At 42.6% G+C, this 20127-nt stretch overlaps 1 long non-coding RNA gene and 1 pseudogene across 1 annotated transcript in view; both read right to left on the bottom strand.

Moving 5' to 3' along the window:
• Positions 1–19482, bottom strand: part of LOC118885927 — a 30208-nt gene extending 10726 nt beyond the window's left edge. Inside the window, exon 1 of the long non-coding RNA XR_005017585.1 lies at positions 19079–19482. This is a non-coding gene — a long non-coding RNA (uncharacterized LOC118885927). The remainder of the gene's footprint in view (positions 1–19078) is intronic.
• On the bottom strand, positions 4872–5254 carry LOC118885924 (annotated as a pseudogene).
• Positions 19483–20127: the final 645 nt, after the last annotated feature.

Raw genomic sequence — 20127 nt, 5'->3', positions numbered from 1 at the left:
ACCGGCAGGGAATTCCCTGCAACTTGCTTTTTCATTTAACTCTCTATATTGCCCACTCCACAGGTTCAGACATGTAGCTATGTTATTCCATCTAACAACTACAGAGTATTACATTGTGTGGAACTGATGACCTTAAGAGTAGTTGCTTATTAAATAAGGGTGGACTGAACACAAGAATTCCTGGAATCCCATAACATGACACTAAAAGTACAACAAGGATAAGGATTTACAAGGACAAGAGAATGAGAAAGGAGATGAAAACCGATGAGAGATGTCAACACACGCGTGAGCAGATGGAAAGAGAGAAAGAAGTGGTAACCAGAGAAAACCAGAAGCCTGCATGTGACAAGAGTGGGGAGGAGGGTGGCTAGGACACGTGGATAATACCACAAAGCAAACTGATTGACCCAGCAGAAAGGCTCAGGAATCAGGCGTCAGACACTTCGCACAGCAGACACAAGACACAGGGAAGAGGAAGAGGGAAGAGGTATAGGGACAACTGGACCTATAGATCCCATCCCCATGTATACAGCCCAGAGATTTCTTCCCCCAAACCCTGTAACACAGGAGGTTTATTCTCTGGGGAAAAACAAATTACAGAGGGCCAGATTGAAGCAGTGGATTTAGAACAAGGAGATGAATGAAAGTCTGCAAACCGTACAGAGAAACACCACAATGCCTCAACTCCTCCTCCCCCACCCCCCCAGATCTATTCTCCCACCTGGCTCTCAAACTCTATCAACCCTGCTTTATACCGTCTGCACAGGAGCTTGGAAGGGCCTTCTTTAGAGGCAAGGAATAAAAGGAATAACACCCAATAAATCTACAGACATCTGTGGTAATGGTCTATCAACAAAAAATTCAACAGTCTCTCGAATTCTTCTTTACTACAAAGTGTTGGATGTGATTCTAAGGTCCCAAGCATGGCCATGGCTATGTGTAGGTCGAAGGTAATAGAAATATAATGGAAGTAGAGGGAATGCTCTAGAAATAATGATCAAGGATATAGGGGATATTTTATGTTTAAGCTGGGAATCTTAGGAACACAGTGTGGGGGTAATGAAAGAGCTGCTGGAGGATGTCAGACTGAGACGAACAGGAAATGAGCGAGAATCAGGACCAGCGACCAGGATGTCTACTTCCTAATTCCCACCAAGGAGACAGTCATCATGGGTCAGAGTGTCACCAGTGCACTTTCCCATTCAGCAAACATCCTGTGTGTACCTACTATGAGCCAGGTTCTGGGTTAGGGAACATATAAAGATACAGACTAAGATGCTGTTCTTGTTCTCAAAGAACGAACTATATTGATCTATACAGAGGATATTGCCAATTGTACAGCTCCCTGCTGTCCTAGGGTAGACATGGGGTCCTGAGACTCTCCTGCTACTTTCACAGATCCCTGCCTAGGCACAACTTTGTGCAGATCCCTCCTCATTTCCTCACTCTCCTCCAGCCTGACACAAAAATGTCCTTCCCTTAGCATTCCCACTCAGTCTGTGAGAACCACAATTCGGCACAGCTGAAGGTCTCTTCTGGCTGTCATGTCAAACTAACAAATAAGCATGGAAAAAGCTCACTATGTGCAAGGGGCTAGCTAACTCTGGCATTCAAATTTCATCATATAGGCTTGGAAGTTTAGCATTTATAATGATGTCTTCAAAATAGAAGAGGGCTATAAAAAGAACGAAACTGAGTTATTTGTAGTGAGGTGGATGGACCTAGAGTCTATCATACATGAGTGAGTAAGTCAGAAAGAGAAAAACAAATACTGTATGGAACACATATATATGGAATCTAAAAAAAAAAAGGTTCTGATGAACCTAGGGGCAGGACAGGAATAAAGAACACAGACGTAGAGAATGGATGTGAGGACATGGGGAGGGGGAAGGGTAAGGTGGGATGAAGTGAGAGAGTAGTAACACTGAAATATATACACTACCAAATGTAAAACTGATAGCTAGTGGGAAGCAGCCACACAGCACAGGGAGATCAGCTCGGTGCTCTGCGACACCTAGAGGGGTGGGATAAGGAGGGTGGGAGGGAGACGCACGAGGGAGGGGATATGGGGACATACATATGCCTATAGCTGACTCACTTTGTTATACAGCAGAAACTAACACAACACTGTAAAGAAATTATACTCCAATGAAGATGTTTAAAAAAAATAGAGGAGGGCTAATTTGGTAAATAGCAGAGAAAGAAGATTTTTTCTTTTCTTTTTATTTTAGATTTGGTTTCTAGTGTAGTTTCAGTCTGCACAGACTCTCAAACCACCCCACTGAGAGGGGAAGTTTTTTAAATTGCAGTTCTGCCCTTTGAGAAGGTAGAAGGATGCTCAGATGAATTCTCCCAAAGCCTCGGGGCCATAGCATGATGCTGCTGGAGAACAGTGGCACAGTCTGAGCAAGAAATTCAGAAACACACAGCTTAGGGACTTCCCTGGTGGCGCAGTGAGTGTAAGAATCTGCTTGCCAATTCAGGGAACACGGGTTTGATTCCTGGTCCAGGAAGATCCCACATGTTGAGGAGCAACTAAGCCAGTGTGCCACAACTACTGAAGCCTGCATGCCTAGAGTCCGTGCTCAACAATGAGAGGAGCACTGCAATAGAAGCACCGCGCACCACAAGGAAGAATAGCCTTCTCTCGCCGCAACTAGGGAAAGCCCACACACAGCAACAAAGACCCAACAAAGCCAAAAATAAAAAAATAAATATTTTTTAAAAATCAGAAGATGAAGAGGGGGTGATCTGCTTTATTAAAAAAAAAAAAAAAATGGGCTTCCCTGGTGGCGCAGTGGTTGAGAATCTGCTGCTAATGCAGGGGACACGGGTTCGAGCCTTGGTCTGGGAAGATCCCACATGCCTCGGAGCAGACTAGGCCCGTGAGCCACAACTACTGAGCCTGCGCGTCTGGAGCCTGTGCCCCCGCAACAAGAGAGGCCGCAACAGTGAAAAGCCCGCGCACCGTGATGAAGAGTGGCCCCCGCTTGCCACAACTAGAGAAAGCCCTCGCATAGAAACGAAGACCCAACACAGACAAAAAAATAAATAAATAATAAATAAATAAAATCCAAAAAAAAAAAAAAAAAGAACAGAAATATAGATCAATGGATCAGGATAGAAAACCCAGAGATAAACCCACGCACATATGGTCACCTTATCTTTGATAAGAAGGCAGAATAACAATGGAGAAAAGACAGCCTCTTCAACAAGTGGTGCTGGGAAACTGGACAGCTACATGTAAGAGAATGAAATTAGAACACTTCCTAACACCATACACAAAAATAAACTCAAAATGGATTAAAGACCTAAATGTAAGACCAGACACTATAAAACTCTTAAGAGGAAAACATAGGCAGAACACTCTATGACAATAAATCACAGCAAGATCCTTTTTGACCCACCTCCTAGAGAAATGGAAATAAAAACAAAGATAAACAAACGGGACCTAATGAAACTTAAAAGCTTTTGCACAGCAAAGGAACCATAAACAAAATGAAAGACAACCCTCAGAATGGGAGAAAATATTTGCAAATGAAGCAACTGACAAAGGATTAATCTCCAAAATATACAAGCAGCTCATGCAGCTCAATATCAAAAAAAAAACAAACAACCCAATCCAAAAATGGGCAGAAGATCTAAACAGACATTTCTCCAAGAGGATATACAGATTGCCAACAAACACATGAAAGGATGCTCAACATCACTAATCATTAGAGAAATGCAAATCAAAACTACAATGAGGTATCACCTCACACCGGTGAGAATGGCCATCATCAAAAAATCTACAAACAGTAAATGCTGGAGAGGGTGTGGAGAAAAGGGAACCCTCTTGCACTGCTGGTGGGAATGTAAATTGATACAGACACTACGGAGAACAGTATGGACGTTCCTTAAAAAACTAAAAATAGAACTACCATATGACCCAGCAATCCCACTACTGGGCATATACCCTGAGAAAACCATAATTCAAAAAGAGTCATGTACCAGAATGTTCACTGCAGCTCTATTTACAATAGCCAGGACATGGAAGCAACCTAAGTGTCCATCAACAGATGAATGGATAAAGAAGATGTGGCACATATATACAATGGAATATTACTCAGCCATAAAAGGAAATGAAACTGAGTCATTTGTAGTGAGGTGGATGGACCTAGAGACTGTCATAGAGAGTGAAATTAAGTCAGAAAGAGAAAAACAAATACCGTATGCTAACACATGTATGTGGAATCTAAAAAAAAGGAAAAAAAAATGGTTCCGAAGAACCTAGGGGCAGGACAGGAATAAAGACACAGACATAGAGAATGGACTTGAGGACACGGGGAGGGGGAAGGGTAAGCTGGGATGAAGTGAGAGAGTGGCAAGGACATATATACATTACCAGATGTAAAACAGCTAGTGGGAAGCAGCCGCATAGCACAGGGAGATCAGCTCAGTGCTTTGTGTCCACCTAGAGGGGTGGGATAGGGAGGGTGGGAGGGAGATGCAAGAGGGAGGGGACATGGGGATATACGTATCTGTATAGCTGATTCACTTTGTTATAAAGCAGAAACTAACACACCGTTGTAAAGCAATTATACTTCAATAAAGATGTTAAAAAAAGAAAAGAAAAGAAACACAGCAGTTTAGGCCTAGAGTCATGGGCCATACATTTTTTGTTTGTACACCTCCTAAGGTAATTTTGTGAATACTAGGTAGTTGCAGTTAACAAGCATATTAAAAGATGCTCAACATTGTTACTCGTTAGGAAAATGAAAATGAAAATCACATTGAGATACCACTTCACACCCACTAAGTTAACCATAACTTTTTTCTTTTTCTTTTTCTTTTTTTTTGGCAGTTCTATAACTTTACTGGACAATCAGCAGTTAGTTCTCATCCACATTAACTGTCTGTAGATTTTTGAAAGTGGTGACAGGTACACAGGTAACCAATGTATAGAGCTTGTTTGGTGAATCTTCATCTTCATTATGTTTTCTGGACAACCGCACACTGATACAGTATGGGACATTCCTTATTCGTTTGGCCCAGACAGCTTTGTTGAGCCTGGTGTCAACGAGTACATCTGGAGTTCCCATCTCCTTCATGGCAAATTTCCGGATTTCTTTGAGTGCCTGAGGGGCACGCTTCTTGAAACTCACTCCACGATGTGCTTGTGAACATTGATGGTGTATTCTCTGGTCACCACCTTGTTGATGGCAGACCGGACCTTCTTCTTCTTGCCGCCCTTCATTGTGGGAGCCATCCCACCCGCCCAGGGTTGGAAAGCCCATGACTTTTTTTTTTTTTTTTAATTTATTTATTTATTTATTTTTGGCTGTGTTGGGTCTTCGTTTCTGTGCGAGGGCTTTCTCTAGTTGCGGCAAGTGGGGGCCACTCTTCATCGCGTTGCACAGGCCTCTCACTATAGTGGCCTCTCTTGTTGCGGAGCACAGGCTCCAGACGCGCAGGCTCAGTAGTTGTGGCTCACGGGCCTAGTTGCTCCGCGGCATGTGGGATCTTCCCGGACCAGGGCTCGAACCCATGTCCCCTGCATTAACAGGCAGATTCTCAACCACTGCGCCACCAGGGAAGGCCCCATGACTTTTTTTTTTAATGGAAAATAACAAGAGTTGTCAAAGATGTGGAGAAATTGGAACCTTCATACATTTGCTGGTGGATTAAATGTAAAATGTTGCAGTGGCTGTGGAAAAGTTTGGTAGCTCCTCAAAAAGTTAAACAAAATTATCAGCAACTTCACTCCTAGGTATAGAACCAAAAGAATTGAAAATAGGTATTCAAACAAATACTTGTACACCTATGTTCATAATAGCAGCACTATTCATAATAGCCAAAGGTAGAAACAACCCAATGTCCATCAGCTGGTGAGTGAATAAGCACAATGTGATATATCCATTCAGTGGAATATTATTCAACCATAAAAGGGACTGAAATACTGATACATGCTACAACTTGGATAAACAGCAAAACATGTTAAGTGAAAGAAGCTAGACAAGGTTACATACTGTATGATTCCATTTATATGAAACGTCCAGAGTAGTAAATCCATAGAACAGAAAACAGATTAGTGGTTGCCAGGAGGAGTGATTGCTTAATGGGTTGTAGTTTCCTTTTTAAAAAAATTTATTTTATTTATTTATTTATTTTTGGTTCCGTTGGGTCTGTGTTGCTGTGCGCGAGCTTTTCCCTAGTTGCGGCGAGCAGGGGCTACTCTTCGTTGCGGTGATTGCCATGGCTTCTCTTGTTGCAGAGCACGGGCTCTAGAGCGCAGGCTCAGTAGTTGTGGCGCACAGGCTTAGTTGCTCCGTGGCATGTGGGATCTTCCTGGACCAGGGCTCAAACCTGTATCCCCTGCATTGGTAGGCAGATTCTTAACCATTGCGCCACCAGGGAGGTACCCTAGAGTTTCCTTTTGAGATGATGAAAATGGCTTGGAAATACAGGTGATGGTTGTGCAACACTGTAAATGTACTAACTGCTACTGAATTATACAGTTTAACATGGTTAATGGTTAATGTTATGTTTTGTGAATTTTACTCAATAAAAAAATCAATAAAAGAAAAAAAGACCTAAGTAGTCCCCCTACTCGTTTTTAGCTAATATTTAACATTTCTGAAGTTTAAAGAATTGCAAAGAATGTAACTTCCGGTATATTATATGAGCCTGATGCGCTGCTGGCTGTGCTTAGAGGGCAGCTCTCGGGTATATTATAAATAATGACAATTTAAAATAGAACTGTTAACATCATTCTTTTAAATATATCCATACAGTCCTAATGCTCTAATTGATACCCCATCACCTATTTGTAAAAATACATGAATAAACTCTTCTTTAACTATCAGATATTTTATCTATTTTTCCAGAGTTGCCACATTATTTTACTTAAAATGTGGCTTTCAACAACCAAAAACCACTTATGAGATATACAAAGAAACCAGAATGTATGGCTCATACACAAAGGAAAAAAGAACTATCAGTATTTTACATCACTCCTTTTTCTCCTTAAAATGATATTGCCATTACATTTCCCCACATATTTTTATCCTTGTGTAATTTTTTATGGTTTTTGTTTTTGTTTTAGTTTCCTGATACCAAAGGTTCCAAATATTAAAAATTTCTTCTGGATTGGGTTGTTATAATTGGTATTAGTATACATTTGATCAAAACAACATAAATATTACAAATTTTGATAAATAATACAAACAATTATTAAACACAAAGAAATTTGTTGAAAATATAGATCTCTTAATAGAATGGATGGGGCTTTTTTTTTTCTGTTTATTCTTGAATTCATGGATAAATATTACCTCTTGCCAAAATGAAAAAGTTCAGCATAAACCTTTATTTCTTGATTTTTCTTCTACACATTCAAGCACTGTTCACATAAACAAGTAGATGGGAATAGAGAGTTTTGTTATATCAATGTCAATCAATCCTTTGAAGGTATATGCCAAAACCCACCCAATGGTCAATCATCAAAAGATTAGTTTCAGTGATCTATCTGCTGACAGCTAGATTAGGTATTTCTTCAGTGAGTTTATTTTTTAGATTCATTTATTTATTTATCTTTTAATTTTTGTTATTGATGAGTTCAAGTCTATACAAATGTAAAAGAATAATGAAATTAATCTCTACGTGACCACCATCAAGCTTTCGACAACTTTACCAACCTATGGCCAATCCTGTTTGATCTCTATCCTCCCCCACTATCTGCTCTCCAACCCCCACCCTTCACCACTGCTGGATTACTTTGAAGCAAATGCCAAGTATCATGCCACTTCATCTGTAAATACCTCTATATATAGCTCTAAAATATAAGGACTCTTTTTAAAACAAACCAGTACACCTAAAAAATGTAAGTCATCCAGTATTCAGGCAACATTCAAATCTCCCCTGGTTGTCTCATACATGCTTTTTGTTTTGTTTTGGTTTGGATTTTAGTGTTGGTTTTTCAAGATCCTAACGATGCCCACGAATTGCTTTTGGCTAATATTTCTCTTGTCTCTTAGTGATAGATTCTTCCTCCTGTTTTTCTTTCCTCTTGTAATTAGTTTGTTGAAAAACTGGGTCATTTGTCTTGTAGGGTTTTCCACATTCTGGATTTTGCTGATTACATCTCCCTGGCCTCTGTATTTCCTGAAAATTGATATTTAGGCCTGGTCAGATTCAGAGTTGATACTTTGCCAAGAATCTTTCATAGGTGGGACCAGTGGTTAAGATCCGCCTGCCAACGCAGGGGACACAGGTTCGATCTCTGGTCTGGGAAGATCCCACATGCCATGGGGCAACTAAGCCTGTGCACCACAACTACTGAGCCCACGAGCCACAACTACTGAAACCCACGTGCCTAGAGCCCGTGCTCTGCAACAAGAGAAGCCACTGCAATGAGAAGCCGGTGCACCGCAATGAGAGTCGCTCCCACTCGCTGCAACTAGAGAAAGCCCGCACGCAGCAACGATAGACCCAACGCAGCCTAAAATAAATAAATAAATTTATTTTTTTTTAAAAAAGAAAAAAGAAAGAAAGAATTACACTTCAGGAGAGTTTTGGGGTTTTTCGTTTTTGTTTTTGCTTCCTTTGAAGCAAAGTTTTAATTTATATAGATACAAAAGGTATTACAAAAGAGGTTTCCCTTCCACCCTTTTCCTCCTCCACCCTGTTCCTTTCACCAGAGGTAATCAATGAGAAAGAATTTAAAACATGAAATCTGTTGTAATCCTGTACATGCCTGGGGCAACATGAGATAAACCATTTGAGGCTAATCCATAGCCCAGGAAGTGTTTCGGTATTGTAAAACCTTTGCTACGGAAGACTAAGTGTAGAAAGTTGGAAGCAGGGTCAAGATAAAAAAGGCACAGAAGCAGAGAAGAGGATGAGGGACAAAGAAATGAAATAATGAGTCTGGGAGTGCTGAGTTATAGCTACGAGTTATGTGTGAGCCCAAGGCAGGAACAGGAGTTTTCAGAAGTCCACAGAGCAGTTAAGATCAGAATAAATCCAGGTAACCAAGACCAGTCAATGTAGAACCTAGGCATGGAGTCAGGCCCCAAGACTGCCCCTCTTTTCTCAGACTGATTAACGATCTTGAGCCCCTGCCCTCCAAAACTGCTTCACGGAGAGAGAACCCCTACATTTTAGAGCTGAGAAGAAACTGAGAAATTATCTAACACATCTATTTTCAAGGACTTTGGTCTCAGGGCTGCATAATACTCTTAAAGATACTGAGGACCCCGAAGAGTTTTTGTTTATGTGGGCTACGTCTATCTATATTTACTATATGAAAAATGAACACTGATGAAGTTTTAAAAATATTTATTAATATATTTTAAGATAATAGTAAACACATTACATGTATAAGACTTTCTATGAAAAATAACTATATTTTCCAAAACAGAAAAAAAATAAGTGAAAAGATTGGCATTTTTTTTGAAAATCTCTTTAGTGCCTGACTTAACAGGAGACAGGGGGATTCTCATCTCTGCTTCTGCATTCAAGGTGTTTGATATCACATGGAGTGGAGCCTCAGGAAAAACACTGTATACATACAAGAGTGGTTTGGAATGTACAGACTCCCCTGAAATGTCTTGGGAATCTCAGTAGTTCCTGGACCACAGTTTGAGAACTACTGATCTGATGTAATTTAGGATTACACTTTCCTGTAATGCCACTTATTAGCAATGGGACCTTCAGCAAGTTACTTGATCTCTCTAGACCTCAGCTTCCTTAGCTGTGAAGCCGGACTAATAATAGATGGTCTTTTTTATGACTTGTGTGGATTCCTATAAATGTGTGTCCTCCCAGTCATTTAAAATACATAAGTGAGGTGATACTGATAAATGTTTAATCTAGTGCTTGGCCCATAGTGATCACTCAAATGATGACTCTTCTACTATTGTTGTTAATATTTGTTATAACAACATGCCAAGCATTGTGCCAGGCACCAAGGATCATATCAAAGTGAGTAAAATAGCCTGAGTCACTTAAGAGTAGGGGAGATAAAATAAATGCATAACTGTAAGAACAAAAGATTATGTCAAGAATGATAGAAAAGACAGAGAGATCACACTCATTCTCAACAAATATTAATGAATTGCTTCCTGTGTTTTAGGAGCAACACGCAGTAGGGGGCCAATATAGTGGAGAGGAAGGGTGGCAGGAGGTAAGGGGGGATATGGAGAGATGGGGGTGGGCCATGGACACATTGTGTAGGCCTTGGTAGGCCAATGTGATTTGGGATATAAGGAAATGTTTTATGAGGAAGTACCATGTGAGTTAGAATTTTGAGAAGAGGTAGGATTTGGGAATAGAGTTGACGTACACATTCTTTTATTTACTCATCCAACAAACATTTGATTTTTCTGCTGAGTCTGCTCCACGTTGTACAAACTAAGGATCCCTACTTTCAAAGACGATATCTTGCATTTAACTGTTTTTATAAGAAATATAGGATCACTTGAAAAAAAAACAAAACTGGAACATACAGGTGAGCAAAAATGAGAAAATAAGACCCACTCATAATCCTCCTAATCCACAGATCACCACTTCAGGACCAGGATTAAGGTGAGGTGAATTTTGCCTCAGGTGCAAAATTTCAGGGGAGGGGGAGGCGCTAAAAAAATCAGTAATATTTTAATTTTTTTAAAAATCAAAATTATTGCAAAAAAATCCAGGATGACACAATACCTAAGTTTTAAAGAAAAGCAGGCTCCAACCCTGTGCTTGCCCCACTCAGCCTCACTGACTCTGCTTGGTTATTTTCTGTATGTTCCCTCTCCCCAACAGATCCATTCTCTGCCCTTCTCAGCCTTGCTGAGGTCCCTGGGGGGCTGGTCCCTGAGGACTGCATCAATGGGCTTCTTTGCCTTCTGGTTTCCAATAGGGTTCAGCCAATAGGAGGCACCTATTAGAAACCAGAGGGCGGGAGGAGAGAGAGGTTGGAATATTTCTTTTCCCCACTCCATCCCTTCTCATCACCTATCGAAGGAGACCCTAGAGCTGGAGTAGTGGGGCCACCTGGGCCCCCCGCTTTGTTACAGATCTGAGGAATTCAAGGGGGAAGCAGCACACCTATACTGGGTTCTTTCGGCATCCTGATAGGTTGTGTGTGAAGCTCCAGGACTCAGCTTCCCCAAGGTCCACCTGCCAGTTTCAACCCTAAGCCAGCCGACCAGTGGTTTTGTCCATAGGGAGCCTGAAGAAGCGGGAAGAGCAGACCTGCCAGTGTAGACTTCCTCCTCGCCCCTTAAATAAACTGTGCTCACTTTCAATCAGTCCTCACCACCTGTTGATTACACTTCATGCCTGTCTGATTACAGATTTGAAAAGTCAGAAGGAACATTCACCGTATAATAGAAAACATGCCCCAGGGGCCCAGAGGAGTTAGCTCCCTCCCCCCGGCTCTCCAGGGAGGCCCGTCGGGAGGGAGGCGAGGCTGTGGGTAGAGGAGGACGTGGTGGGGAAGACAGATCTCCTCAGAAGGAGGAAACAAAGTTCCAGGGCGACAGAAATGTGAGAAAACGGGGGCAAAGTGAAGTGAGGCGTGAGCATCCGCGCTGGAAATGCAGTGAAGCAGAAAAAGCAACCGTGCTGTGAGGGGCGCCCAGAAGCGAGACGTGCTCAGCAAACAACACAGGGAGTTGGCCTGGGGGCCCCTGAGGTGAACGCCTTTGCCCTGACGGCTACTGGAGGGCTGTGAAAACTCCCTTCCCAAACATTTTAAAGCAGGAAGGAAATGAATCTAGCTGGGGATGGTTTTAGGTGTTGCCCATTTTTCTTTTGCTCAGACTGTTGGCCGAGTTCAGAAGTTTCCACTTTGCCTTTAGATTCTCTCGCTTTGGATTCCACACCCCCCTCAACACCCCTGTAATCCCACAGGGGAGACAGACATGTAGAGAAACGTGCGTAACTGCAGAAGTCTGTACAACCCAGAGACCACTGCAGTGGGGCAGGGAGGGAGGAGACTGAACTGAGCAGGGGGGTAAGGAAACGTTGCACAGACAAGGCATGTCTGAACAGAGTTTAGAAGGCTTAAAAGGAGTGTGTCAGGTGGAATGGGAGCAAAATGGAGAAAACATTCTAGAGAAAACATGACAAGATTTTAGATAAGGTATTTATCCTTCCTGACTAAATTCCACTTGCATAAAAAACAGTGACACCCACCTAGCAAATATAATTAGTGGATTATGAAACACTTTTTGAGGACAAAATGACACCAAAGGTAAATGCTACCACAACTCAGGTGAGATGTGCTCCTGAGAAAGGCATTTAGAATAGTTTATTCCGATGTTGATTCTGGTTTTGGTTACATGGAGTCTCATTCATTCTTACATCTGACCTCTACCCCTGGCTATAATTAGTTTTTCACAGAATTAGACCAGCAGAGGCCAGGGGAGTGTATGGAAAGCAAAATAGAAGAAAATGAGACAACCCAATAGCCAGAGGGGGGGAAAAACAATTCATGGACCCCCAATGGACAACAGGCTAAATGATTGTCAGGGAGAGAACAGCAAACCTTTTCATCTCAAAATAATTCCTTGGTCACTGGCATCCAGCAGAAATCTAGACTTTAATAAGAGATGTGATTTAAAAATAAACGGGGGACTTCCCTGGTGGCACAGTGGTTAGGAATCCGCCCGCCAATGCGGGGGATACGGGTTCGATTCCTGGTCCAGGAGGACCCCACATGCCTCGAAGCAACTAAACCCATGCACCACAACTACTGAGCCTGCGCTCTACAGCCTGCGAGCCACAACTACTGAAGCCCGCGCACCTAGAGCCCGTGCTCCACAACAAGAGAAGCCACCGCAATGAGAAGCCCGTGCACCACAACGAAGAGTAGCCCCCGCTCACGGCAACTAGAGAAAGCCCACGTGCAGCAACGAAGACCCAATGCAGCCAAAAATAAATAAATCGATTAATTAATAAAAAAGATAAACGGGAACATAATCTGCATAATAGTATTTTTGTATTAAATTATTTGATATGACTATTAGCCATATTTCTGCAAAAACCATCCCACACCATGCTGCTAGAATTTAGCATCTAAGATTGACCCAACCCTTCATTATGTCACTCCTTGCTCAAAAGTTAACTATCCCCTGCGGAGTAAAAGATAATGTTAAAATGCCCCTAACCTTATATTCAAGGATTTCCACGACTGGGCTCCATCCTGCCCTACCACCCCCAGACTTTTTTTTTTTTTTTTTACTATTTCTCTGTAGAAACTCTCTTCTTAGGCAAAACTAGTTTGCTCAGTGTCCCCAAAACATGCGATACCATGTGATTGTTGCTGACCTTTCATAAGGATAATATTCTTGCCTTTCTCCCCCCAACCCCCATACCTGACTAGGCTACTAGATATGGTATTTTCCTCTGTAGACCCCTAGTGGAAGTTCTCTCTTTCTCTTTTTTTATATTAACACAAATACTTTTTTTTTAAGCCATGCAAGTTTCTTGACATGATTTAGGAAATATCAGTAGTTAACAACGGTTTGGTATTGTGTACTGAAGATAATAGTAAATATATCTAGACTGAGCCATATCCATTTACACTCTACCCTTTAAAGTGTACTTACAGTATTTAGATTATCTTTAAACAGATCTATACAACATAATAAAACGTAAAATAGATTGCCCAATGTTTAAGAAATAGCCATTGTACTTGAGGTAGAAAAAAGCTTTAATCTGTGATGAGTGTTTATCATATACTGTAGCTTCACGTATCTTGTTGAACTAGGTTTTCTGTGGGTGCGTCCATTTGATTACACTGTTTAACTATGGGGAATTTTGCACCTGTTGTGCACAGAGAAGTAAGGCCCTTTGTAAAGGCTGAACAAAAGGTTCATTCATTCATTCCTTTCACAAGATTTCACTGTGCACCTTCTAGGTGCCAGGCACTGTGCTAGGTGCCAGATGTACACCGATAAAAATGTCCTGTCCTAAGGGAGCTCCCTAACATTAGTTCAGGAGACAGGGCTAAGGCTTGTAGCAGAGCTATACCCAAGGGACTCTGTGTCAGTGAGCCAGTGCCATAATAATGCTAAGTAGCAATCAACCACGTAACTGTAGTGGATGAAACAGTAACTGTCGATTTCGGTGGCTGCCTTGGCAGTCCTGCTGATTTTGGCTGGGCTCAATGAAGTGCCTGGGGGTTAGCTGCTGCTGGCTGATCTCGGATGGCCTCATCATGTTGCTCTAGCTCTGTTTCATGTGTCTCTCATCCTCCAGCAGGTATGTTCTCACGGCACTGGCTTAGACACAAGAGGAAGAGCATACGCTTGATGATTTGTAAGCTTTTGCTTTAAAATATCCCATTGGTTAAAGCAAGTTGCATGGCTGAGACCAGAATCAGAGTTATATGGCACAGGGCACGGATACAGAGATGGAAGAATTGGGGTTGACATTGCAATCTATCACAGGCTCTGAACATTCTAGAGAAAACAGGGGCACCTAACAGCCTAGGGAGATGAGGAATGGTTTCTCCAAGAAGGTGATGTTGACTTGAGTAGAATTTTGAAAGAGAAGATGGAAGTTAGCTAGGGAATAAAGAAGATGCTTTAAACAGAGCAATCCACATGAGCTATTGTAAGTACTTCCACATTTTTGCCTCATAGATGCATATACCCTTTGCCTGTTAACCTTTTCCCCCTTTCCCATTTGGAATTTAGATTTGAGTTCTAGATGTGCAGCAAACTTCTTATGACCATAAGGCAATAAGTGTCAGGTTGAAGGTCTGCAGAAAGATGGCACTTAACAGCACCACTGAGCCACTGTTAAGAGCCCCAACTGACTATGCCCAGACTTTTTGTCATATGAGTCAGCACCAGAAACTCCTGTAAAATCCCCTGAAGAATTACCTTGTTCTTCAGTGTTCCACACTCCACCCCTTTCTTCCTTCAATCAAAACTCCCATTTGTTCCGTCAAGCTGACTCCAAATGCTTTGCATCATTTGCAGAAATGGTGACACTATTTATCTCCAGAATGACATTTCTAAATTTCTAGAATTTCAGGTGCCCTGGATAAGACAACACCCCTCCCCTGACCTCATCATTGTGAAGAGTAAAGATGGGCATACCTTGGACGCTCCTGGAAGGTCCTTCATACCTCCCTTTCCTCAGTATTCACAGTTTGGCCACGGTTATCTGCCTTCAGACCATCATTATCTGTTATCATTATTCCCTTTACCCTGGTTTATGCTAGTCACACAAGAAGCCCCAGGATTCTAGGTCCATTCATTATCCCTTGCATTTCATCCCAAATGGTCCTGTACATTCTGTTTTCTAACCCCATTTCCTACCCTCTTCATCTCCTGAAACTCTCAGGAATTGGTTATTGGGATCAGCAAAATCCCTCTTTTCTCAAAATCTCTGAATTTTTCCTTCTCCTTGCTCTAAAGGAAATCTGGGTCTCCTCTGAGGACAGTGATTCCTCTGCAGCCCTCTCAAGTGGTGGCTGTTTTTTTCCCACACCTTGCAGTGGAATAGGTATCCTCTTTGTCCTTTTTTATTTTTCTCTTTGTCCTTATTGCTGCTTCCAGACCATTCTGCTTCCCTCCTTCCCAAAAGTGCCCAGCTTTGATTTTGATGTTAACCAGACTATGCTACCCTCATTGCCATCATATGGCCACTATCACTCTTCAACCCTGCTCCCACATAACCTCAGTATCCTTATAGATGATGCTTCCAAAACACTAATTTCTAAAATCCCTGACCGTCTCTCCTCCAAAAAGTTTGTCCTCCATTGTAGCTCAGTTATTCCCTTGTGTCCTTGTTTCACCTCTTATCTCACTTAGATTCTGTGGTCTGTTATCATAATCACTCCTTCGAATATAACCTTGGTTCCCTTTCCCCTCTCTCTCTCGCTTCATTGTACTTTTCTGACAGAACACAAGCCTTAATTAACTCTAACCCTCCACGTATGCATGCACAAGTGCGGCAGCTGAACACGACTGGAAAATTCACATACCTCTGCTAACTGCTCTCACTTTGAGTTTATGACCACTCACCTTAAAAAGGCCTTCAATGTCACTCATCAATCCTACTTACATTATCCTAGCACAGTCGTTAACCCATTCTCACAGATGGCCATTCCATACCTTCCCCTCTCTTTTCAAACTTTTCATAACTTCTTCCCCATCCTAAGATGACAACCTTGTCTCCTAGTTCACTGAGAAAATAAAAATAAGAAGAGAAAGTCCACAAGGTTCCCACCTCCCTGCATCCATGCTCATATACTCTGCCTTCCCTCCTATTAATAACGATGAACGGTATGTGCTCCTAACTTGGGCCAACTCCTCCACTTGTGTACACCTGATTCCATCACTCCAACCATTCTCCTCTCTCTCCTGGATCATTTCCCTCAGCAAATAAACAAGCCGTTATTTCTCTCATCTTCAAAAACAACAACTGTCTCTTGATCTCACTTCTCTTTCCAGCTACGGTCCCATTTCTCCTCCCCTTCAGACAATGAGAATTGGCTATTTTCCCATCTCCAAACCTTTCCTCCCATCAGATTTTCATACTTACGACTCCACAGAATGTCCTCTTGTCAAGGTTATGAATGACATCCAAATTGCTATATCTAATGGTCAATATCTATCCTTAATCTTTCTGAAGCTTTAAACACAATTGATTACTCCTTTCTCCCCGGAACACTTTCTTCTCTTGGCACCACACGCACTTTGTTTTCCTCCTATCTTGCTGGCGACTCCTTGGTTTCTCTTGTCCTCTTCTCCATCTTCTCACTCTTCCTGAGTGCTCTTATCCAGCCCTGTGGCTCTCTATGTTGATGATTCTCAAATATACATTTCCAGCCCGGACCTCTCCTTTGAATTCTATATATGTATGCATATACATATATCCAACTGCCTGATCAACATTCCCACTTGGTTGTCCAATAGGCATCTTGAACTTAATACATCCAAAATCAAATTCTTGATTTCTACACCAAAGCCTAATTCTTCCCATTTTTGAAAATGGCAACTATATACTTGAGTCAGCCTTGACTCCTCTCTTACTCTCATTTCCACATCTGATCCATCAGTGAATTATTTGACTCTACCTTTAAAATATATGTTTTTTGTTTTTTGTTTTTTTTTTAGAAGATTTTCATGTTTTTAATAAGTACATATTTTATCCCTTTTTAAAAAAAGGAAATCCAAAGAAGGTGTTCATTCTTTTTTTTTTTTAAATTTTATTTATTTATTTATTTATTTTGGCTGTGTTGGGTCTTTGTTTCTGTGCGAGGGCTCTCTCTAGCTGCGTCAAGTGGGGGCCGCTCTTCATCGCGGTGCGCGGGCCTCTCACTCTCGCGGTCTCTCTTTGTTGCGGAGCACAGGCTCCAGACGCGCAGGCTCAGTAATTGTGGCTCACGGGCCCAGCCGCTCCGCGGCCTGTGGGATCTTCCCAGACCAGGGCTCGAGCCCGTGTCCCCTGCATTGGCAGGCAGACTCTCAACCACTGCGCCACCAGGGAAGCCCTAAAATATATGTTTTAATAGATATTTTAGAATCCACTACCTCCACTGCTACTACCCTGATCCGAGACAATGGTCTCTTGCCTAGCCTCCTAGCTGACCTCCCAGCTTCTGTCCTTGACCCTCTTACGGTTTATTCCCCTCACTGTAACCCAAATGATCCCTTAGAATATGTCATTCCTAAACTTATACGCTCCAGTAGCTTCCCATTTCACCCTAAGTCAGAGTCAAACTCCAACTAATAAGGTCTACTGCATTCCTACACCATTTGTCCCATCCTGCCTTTGCTACCTTGCAACCTCCTCTCTTATACTCTCCTTGCTAACTCACTCTGATCAGTCACACTGCTTTCCTTGTGATTCCTGGCTTAGCACCTCTGCACTTGCCTGTTCCTTTTGCCTAGAATGGTCTTTCCTCAGGTATTTTCCTCACCTCCTTTAGTTTCTCGCCAAAATGTTACTTTCCCTGACCCTTCTATTAAAAATTGGAAAACGGAGTTCCCTGGCAGTCCAGTGGTTAAGACTCCATGCTTCCAATGCAGGGGGCCTGGGTTTCATCCGCGGTCAGGGAACTAGATCCCACATACATGCCACAACTAAGAGTCTGCATGCCGCAATGAAGATCCTGTGTGCCACAACTAAAAAATGAATAAATACATAAATAAAAAATAAAAATAAAAATTGGAACAACCCCACCCTTGGTCGCAATTTCTTCTTTCCTGATTTTTCTCCATAGCACTTATCACAATCTGATATACTACACATTTATGTGTTTGCCCCCCACCCAACAGAATGCAAGCTCCACAGACACAGAGAATTTTGCCTGTTTTGTTCACTGCTGTTTTCAGGGCCTGGAGTAGTGCCTGGAGTGTAAGAGACACCCAACAAGTATTTCTGGAATTTACTGCATGAAGGAGATTATGATGGAGAGTACAGAAACAACAGCACTTGAAAAAAATACTTCATGGCATGCCAAGGTTTCATCTTGCCTGTAATGAGCTCCACTGCAGCATTTCCAGCAGAAAGGTGATAGGGATCAGATCTGTACAATGAAAGATCACTCTGGCTGCAGGGTGGAGCAAAGACTGGAGGGGTGGGATTGGGGGTGGAAGGAATAGTTGAGGGGCTGTTGGCAGAGATTCAAGCAAGAAAAATTGAGAGTCTGAGCAAAGACAGTGGCTATGGACATGAAGGGAAAGGGAGCAAATTTGACAGTTACTTAGGGGTAGAACAGACAGACCTTGGTGATCAATGTGATACATGGAATACAGCCCAAGAGAAGACACCCTTTTATTCTCCCCAGATTTCATCCCCAGAAACTCCTTGACTGGGCCATCATGGATCACCTGCAGCAGTCTCCAGAGATTTTTGAAAGCCTGGAGGCAGAATCCTCAGATCACATCCTGTCCTGATTCCAGGTAAGGCACCATCCAACAATGTCAAGCTCCTGAACCACCAAGAACTTACAAGTCTGGGCTCTACAAGGAACTCCTGGCTCTGTTTCCCATTTTCTCACCCACTCTGACCTGTCAAGGAGACTAAAGCAAGCAAGAACCAACAAGAAACTTAAAACCGTGTTTACCTTTTACCTCCTATGACTTACCTTAATTCAGCTTGTTCTCCCAGTGTTGACTGAAACAGACACTTCTAATACAGAGATAAGGGCTATCCTATTGCCAGGTGATCCCCACCCAGGTGTCCTCCCTCAGGGCCCAGCTCAAGGAAGCAAGTTCTACTGAAGGCAGTTGGCTATTTGATAATAGGATTTACAGCAACCAAGATTCCCTTCCTGGCATACTTCTTCAGAAGGTCTTGGCTCCCTAGGATGCTAAGGTCCAACTAACTGCTACAGTCTACAGATGCTTAGCCAAAACAGAAAGCTCCAGTCCTCCCGAATTCATTCTTTAAACCCAGCCGCTTAGCCAGTACCCTAGTTGGGACTGACACCAGGCTTTGGTAAGCCACACAGGGCTGGTGAACAATGGAGAGAGTGTAACATCACTCAAGTTTCAGGCCTTAACATCCACATTGCAGGCTGATGCATCCTGAGTGAAATAAGGAGTGCTGGAGCCCCTACATGAAAAGGAACGCAAGGAAAGCTGGACTGTGCTTTTAGTGTCACCATGGACACGAGAGACAGGTAGCCAAGTACAGCAGCTGAGAAACCCCAATCCTAGTACACAAGGAGTGATGGTCTGGGTGAAGGCAGCAGGAATGGGTAGTGTAACCAGCATAGAAATCCTTCTTGATCTCTTGAGAAAATCAGACTCTGGTTCAGGGGCTAACCAAGGATTTCTTCACCATTCAGATGGGTCCCCAGACTGTAAAGATCCAAGAGCAACTGATGGAGCTCAGAGCTCTGCTGTATAGTGGTCCCTGGGAGACAGCTCTCCCCACAAAAATCACAGTTTGAGAAGCACCTGAAGTGCATGCAGACTTTTGTAAGGATTCTTAACTTGGGACCCCTTGAAATTGGATATGATTTGCAAATGTGCGTTTTTCTAGAGAGAAGGTCTTTATCTTTCATCGGATTCTCTGAGACTCAAAAAGAAAGGGACTGGAGGAGCCGGGCGTCCCGGGCGAGGGGCAGGCGGCTGTACCGGCCCCGGCAGCCCAGCCGCGAGCGACGCGGCCCGGGCCCGGCCGGGGTCG

The sequence above is a fragment of the Balaenoptera musculus genome, chromosome 19, assembly GCF_009873245.2.
Source record: "Balaenoptera musculus isolate JJ_BM4_2016_0621 chromosome 19, mBalMus1.pri.v3, whole genome shotgun sequence".
Taxonomy (NCBI): Eukaryota; Metazoa; Chordata; class Mammalia; order Artiodactyla; family Balaenopteridae; genus Balaenoptera; species Balaenoptera musculus.
The sequence above is the reverse complement of the archived record's forward strand: the minus strand, read 5'-3'. Positions and strand labels throughout refer to the sequence as shown.